The 6,841-nt window shown below is 31.5% G+C and overlaps 1 protein-coding gene across 1 annotated transcript in view; it reads right to left on the bottom strand.

Annotated features, from left to right (window-relative positions):
- LOC116346851 (muscarinic acetylcholine receptor gar-2) overlaps positions 1-5,807 on the bottom strand; it is a 108,534-nt gene extending 102,727 nt beyond the window's left edge. The window contains exon 1 of the mRNA XM_031777100.1: positions 5,698-5,807. The gene's annotated coding sequence lies outside the window, so the exon portion shown is untranslated. The remainder of the gene's footprint in view (positions 1-5,697) is intronic.
- Between the last annotated feature and the right edge of the window lie 1,034 nt (positions 5,808-6,841).

The following is a 6,841-nucleotide window of genomic DNA, read 5'->3' as shown; positions in this document are numbered from 1 at the left end:
TAAATACCAACAATTTTTGCCAACACATGTAGCGGGTGTCTTGATTTTGTTTTACAATTGACACCAAACCATAAATAAGTATGTGCTTTGAATAGTGCTGATCGATTCAGTTCGATTCGATCGATTTTATCACAAAACTGACAAGTGGTAAAAAAAAAATTAAAGATTGAAGAGTAAGAGTAAAATCTTAAAAATGCATGAGGGGTAACATAAAAATTCATGAGATCGGCATGGCATATAGAGTAGTTTTTATACGTTAGAAGCATCAGAAATAATCTATTCGATCGACTTATAGGAGATTCCTATAGTTTTCAGGTATCCAATTAGAACCGAAAATTGTAAAATAAACTGTTTGGTATCTATAGAATAAAAGATATATTTTACGAAAAAGAAACTTTAAAATTAACGGTGGGAAGGCTGAGTCGTTTCTACATGAAAACACTGTAGATATTTTAAATATGCTTCAGAATTTGTATTCAGTGAAACACACTCTCTCCCTCTCTCGCTCGCTTTCTCTCTCTCTCTTTGTGTATTATTAATCGTTGAAAACTTTACACAATCCGTAATTATACGCAAGACTTGCCATGTATCGAAACAAAAAGTTATTTTTATCAAATTGATGTTGATATCGACATACCAATATACATATGGTACATACAGTTTATTGATTTTGATACAGAATGACTTGATGTTATCCCCAATAAGAAAATCGTTGAGGGAAAAATAAAACTTTTTTTTCTCTCTTCAATTATTTTGGAACGTGAGTTGCGCTTTTATTTAATCGTCTGACGATGTTATGTTAGATGTATTGCTTGGGGTTTTATCTTTTTTGGATCAACGTAGATCTGTTGTCGAACGTACATCAGATTTGAAAATATATTCGACGAATATACAATTTCTATTCGTGAAATATACATAAAATACGCGATGAAATATACACCATTTAACATAGAATGCACGCCAAATATACTCCTAATATACAGACAACAATTTGTGCATGAACACCCCTCGATACGCTTGTATTTGTATTTTTGTTCGTAATTTTTGTGACGTTTGTGGCTTTTTTTGTGGTGTCTGTTATTCAAACTTCTTGGCTTGTCAATGTTGTCGAAGAAATAAGCACTCGATGTTACACACACATCAGTGAACGTGTACAAGTACATGTATATTTAATTTCGATCAAATCAAAGAGAAGCTCATCACCCAAAAGCGTTTCCACACAAGTCTGACTATTGGAATGTATGACCTTTAAATTAAAAGACCATTATCAGATGCCGATATAAACTGCTCAAACATCTCAAAAGTTCTTTGTTCACCGTCTAGATCAAATAGCAAATGAGTACCTGGAAACTATCGCATAAAAAATTGCAGAAAATGCACAATCAGAACCACTTCAAATGGAATTCGAATGATTTTTGATGGAATTTGCATTTGCTGTCACATCGGCGTAAAAGCATTCATGCATTTTATTCATATATTCAAAAATATAAATTGCTATCACAACACATAAAATGGTCAACTCATTTTCTTACATACACATCGTCGATAGCTTATGGTGATTGTGCATTAACTGCATATTTTTGGAGTATTTTATGCGAATTTAAAGTGAAAAATTTTTTTTGAATGAATATTATTACCGTCTGCGAAGCAAACTGCTTTTTGCAGTTCTTTTTATTGTCCTTTCACATTCACGTGATTTTCTCAAAGAAAGGCAGAGGGAAAGAGAGACAACATTCTATAATGCATGGAAATAAAAAACAAAGAGTTGTATTCTCATTTTGTAAATGACACAATAAAAAAAAGTGAGCTTTTGTTGTCTCACCGTTTTTCGCCAACACAAATGTGTTGTTGAGAGTAAAAATGACGTTCACTAAACCAACGCCTACATCATTAAAGCACAATATACTTTGTCTGATATCTTGGCAAAATTGTAAAGAATGAAAAGATCAATAACTTTATCGAGTCCACGGCGGTCATCCACCTACATGTGACGTACACAAAGAACATCCATTTTAAGTAGAACTATACTCTGTATGGTCGTGATTTTATCTAAAATCACTTTTATTCTCAGGCGATTTTCTTCGTCTATTTCTGTCTAACGTTTATTTCATTTCTACTCGCCGCTTTTATTTACCTATTTCGAAATATATCCAGGATATATTACGATTATTGCCTATGTCAACCATGGCACAAATGTGTCGCATAACACATAGATGAACACATGCGACGGAAAAATCTAAGCCGAAAAAAAATGTATTCACAGGTAAAACCATAAAGATGCATGTTTTTATACATCCAATTTCAAATTTTCCACTTCCATAATACAAAACTTATAACGAAAATGTATTTAATTACATAAACCGAGCCTTACGAAAACGCTTTGTGCCACTTTGAATAATTACAGATAGTGTCAATGAAATCTACACAACCAAGGGGCAAACTACGACAATGCTAATAATTCAATCTTGTGTATCCCGAAAATTCGAAAGGAATATATGTTCATTTGGAAATGATTTCAATGTTGCGTTCAAGTATTTTATGGTCACTGGAGCCAAATAGTGTGTCCAAAATACAGGGAATTATAAAACTTCACAGAATATAACATAGAATTGTTTGGATTTTTTTTTTTTTTTGAATTTTCGGGATACTACATTAAATTGAGAGGATTGCGAAGCTGTTGTAGTTTTCCCCTTGTACACAATACATCCGTTAAACAAAAACCAGGTGAATAAAACAAAATAAGGTGACACACATGTAATATTTGCGATGCTACAATGAATCAATAGAACAACAGCATTGTGAACATTTCTCTTTTGTTTAAAGTTAAAAAAATATATACAAAAATATATCACTGGGTTCTGTCAGAATCGTTCCCCAATACGTACTCTTTTTCTTTGGTTTTGGCTAACGCGTTTTTTTGCGATCAATAGATTGCATTATATTTTTGCGGATTTTATCAGTAGAAAACAAAAAAACCGTTATTCATTGTGGCACGTTTGAAAAGAAATAATGGAAAAACTACTCGACCCTCTTGTATTGTTTGCTGGTGTATTCAAGTTGAACACGAAGAAAAATGTATAAATTCGATATCATTTGTTAAATAAACGAGTATACGCAAAAAAATGATCACCCTTTTCAACTTTTTACATACCATAACGAGCCAATTTTGACGAAAAGTTTCAAAGGTCACTCAATTATTTTGGCAAATAATTTAGTTTTTGTGCAAATAAAAAAAAAAAATAAAGGGTTGTTGAGCTCTTTTTTATTTTCACTGTTGCGTATTCGATGGATTTCATTGATTTGCATATTGTTTCTTCGATGAATAATGCGAAATCCATGAATCATCGAACTTTCCGTCGGAATAAATAAGATACGAAAATATTGAAGGAACATTCGAGTGGCTTGGATGAAGAAGTGCCGATTGTTGTTTTGTGAGTGGGTACCAGAATATATTATCATAATTTTAGTTGAGGTATGGAAAAAAAAGGCAGACACAAAAGTGAAATCATCAGTCATCACTGGATACTGAAGGTAATCAAAGTCAATTAAAATAATTATAGGAAGCTTTTGTGGATTTTTTTAAGAAAGACCTATTCTGATTTATTTATTTTCTGATATAACAAAATAGCGATGCAATTTAAATAAGTAAAAAAGGCGTATTGCTCCATGGATTAAATTCTTCAGTATGGAAATTGGTTATTACAAAAAAAAATCTTTTAACAAATGTAACTTTTCACGCGAAAAAACCATAGTCGTAACAAATGAAATGTGGTCAGTGTAGGAAACAAAATCAAAAATTCCGTTGACAGCTTTAAAATGTAACATTTTGGTTTAAATGCGATCTTATTGCATCAAAACGCTTTCAAACCGAATGTTATCATGTCACAAATTGAACTGTTTCTTTCTTTTTTTAAGCTCATATTTTATTTAAAACTTAAATTGACGACAATCCAAATCTATTTTTAATTTCAATAACAACATTCAACTGCAATCACATCGATGAAGATTTTAACAAATCGAATTATTTAATTTACAGACGATCAAGAGCATTCAAGAAAAATTTATAATCAACTAGATTTTTTCCCTTTTACCGTAATGTACTGTCAATGTCATGTTCACAAACTAATAGCTGAATTGAACATGTGACTGACATTTTAACAATTCCATCGATAATAAAAGAAAGCTCATATTGAATGAAATAGGTTAATTTAAGCCAAAATCTATCCAATAAATGAAAGTGGAAATAGAATAAAATCATGAATACAATTAAGAATGATCCAAGACATGATATGCGTGCTTTCTAAGCCACTTACATTTGTCATTCGAACATGTACAAGTATTTTATTAATATGAATATTATAATTAAATGAAGTTCTCATTCGTCTACAATAATCATAGATTATGCAACACATTATCAATAATATTTCTTTTTCTCTCTCTCTATCCCAATACAATTGATTAAAAATGTATCTTCTAATTTGCATCGAAAGCCACGCGATGTTTTAATTGATAAATATTCAGCGATAATTTCACTTTCCATATTTGTTTCGTAGAACGATCTCTTTTCACTTTCAACTTACAAAATGAAAGGTTTATAGCTGAAAAAAAAAAAAATCGTTTTCACTACCATTTTGTTTAGAGTTCATTTCAGAGTTGGTAAATGCACCTCACAAGTGCGCGCCCTTACAAGTTGTGTGCAACTCTTCTTGGGTGCGCGCACCCGATTCCATATAAATGTTAGGTGCGCGCACTTGGAATTTTTTTCTTGCTTATTTCAATATAAAGAATTGAAAAAAATGTATTTTTTACTTAAAACTTTCCATTTTTTATTTGGTCATCTTCAATATATCAATACAAAATACTGTCAAATTGTGTTTCTTATATATTTTGACAGCTACAAGTAGCCGCCTGCTGGTTGTCTTTTGAACCACATTGCTTTACATGTAAACAGTTTTTGCATGTGAAAAAATTCAAAATGGAAAAAATTAAGTAAAAAATACATTTTTGACGATTTTTTATATTGAAATAAGCAAGAAAAAAATTCCAAGTGCGCGCACCCAACATTTATATGGAATCAGGTGCGCGCACCCAAGATGAGTTGCACACAACTTATAAGGGCGCGCACTCGTGAGGTGCATTTACCAACTCTGGTTCATTTTGTGGAACGAGATAAATATTTTGGCTCAGTATTCAAACAAGATTGAAATGGATAAAATCCATGATACTCCATGCGGTTGATCAGCGACGGAAATTCATTAAACAAATAAACTCGGCATAATAATTTACAGTTTTGGACAATGCAAATATTCAAAATGCAATAATTTTCAACAAGCTGTATATATTAAGTAGCTTAATAATACTCAATAATCCATTTGCAGCAATACTATATATGCTCCATTTTTTACTCCACCAAAAAAAATTGTTTATTACATGCTATCACACTACATTCGTTTGATCAAAATTACACGGAGCTTTTCAATTTTGAGAGTTTTACGCAAACAAAAAATGTGAAAGAGACAATTTTAAAATTTACCTCAACATTTTGAAATGTTATTTCTTCTTCCGAAATAGTTCTAAGCAAATTATTTATAGTTATCGTAATTTGTTGCTTTATTTCGGAATTTTGTTAAAAATAGAGAGAGAGAGAGAGAGAGAGAGAGAGAGAGAGATGCTGTGAAATAAATAGTTTAAATTTACCTTGGTCAGATGATTGCAAAGCAGCATGCAAGTTCGATGGAATGAAATAATCTGAATTCAAAAGTTTATTCTTTTTGCTCAAAATATTCTAATCACCTTGTTTTTTTTTTCTTTCTTAAATGAGTTTATTGTTCAATCTTTTATTAGAATCTTAAATGCCATTTGCATTGAACTTTTTTTGGTTGAAAAAAAAAATCAAAACAACAACTTTGAAAACAACAAATGCCTGTCAACAATAAATTGTGTATATACGATGAATCCATAAATTGTAAATTAACGGTTTATTTTTTTAAATTATGCACAACAAAATCAACGATAATTTATATGTTAAAGTTTATTGTTTTAAAAATTAATTATTGAATTGGTTGGTCTTTTTCGGTTTTTGTTTTCTTTTTTTTTCAGATGCACACTGATCTTCTCCGTTATTAATTGTCACACACGATATGGTTCAATCAACACACGAAAGCAGATGCAAATGGTGAGAAAAATAAAATAAAATCCCAAATCAAAAGGAAAATACTATTAAAATGATGATCGGAAACTGTGAAAATTTAAATAGTTGACTAATCTGTTTTGTTGTACAAAAAAAGCGCACACGTTAAACTTCGTCTCGGTAGAAAAAAATTTGAACACCGGACCGTTACACGACTTATGTCAACCATCACAAACGTTCAACGAATAACTACTGCCTGTTATTGTATGAGCTAACATGAGCATCTAGAACGAAGAATGAATAACGGTTTAGAACACACTTTTCGATGTGTTATCGGGCGCTAAACGATTTCTCTTCTCTTTCGATGATATAGAATTGATTGTGTGTGCGCAAGCGTTTTATCCACATTTTTACCCAAAAACCAAGCGCTCCATCGCATTGGAGCACACACACCGTATGCAATAGAGAAATGTGGATGGATTGTGTGCACACAGTACTCGTTCAACATCAAACGAAACAAATGAGAAAGAATGAGAGGAATACACGAATTGAGAAAAGTTGAAAGTATAACAAAAAAAACCGAATCGTTACGTTCTAACCACCGTAACACCTAACCATGAACATAACTGGGAAGATTGTTGTTGCTTTTCTTTGCTGTTGTGCGCGTATATTTCTAGTATTAAAGAGAATAACAGCTTAGAGAGAAAATAA

Source organism: Contarinia nasturtii, unplaced genomic scaffold (genome assembly GCF_009176525.2).
Source record: "Contarinia nasturtii isolate CC-2019 unplaced genomic scaffold, AAFC_CNas_1.1 Cnas_scaffold_1699, whole genome shotgun sequence".
Taxonomy (NCBI): Eukaryota; Metazoa; Arthropoda; class Insecta; order Diptera; family Cecidomyiidae; genus Contarinia; species Contarinia nasturtii.
This window is presented reverse-complemented; position numbering and strand designations above follow the sequence as displayed.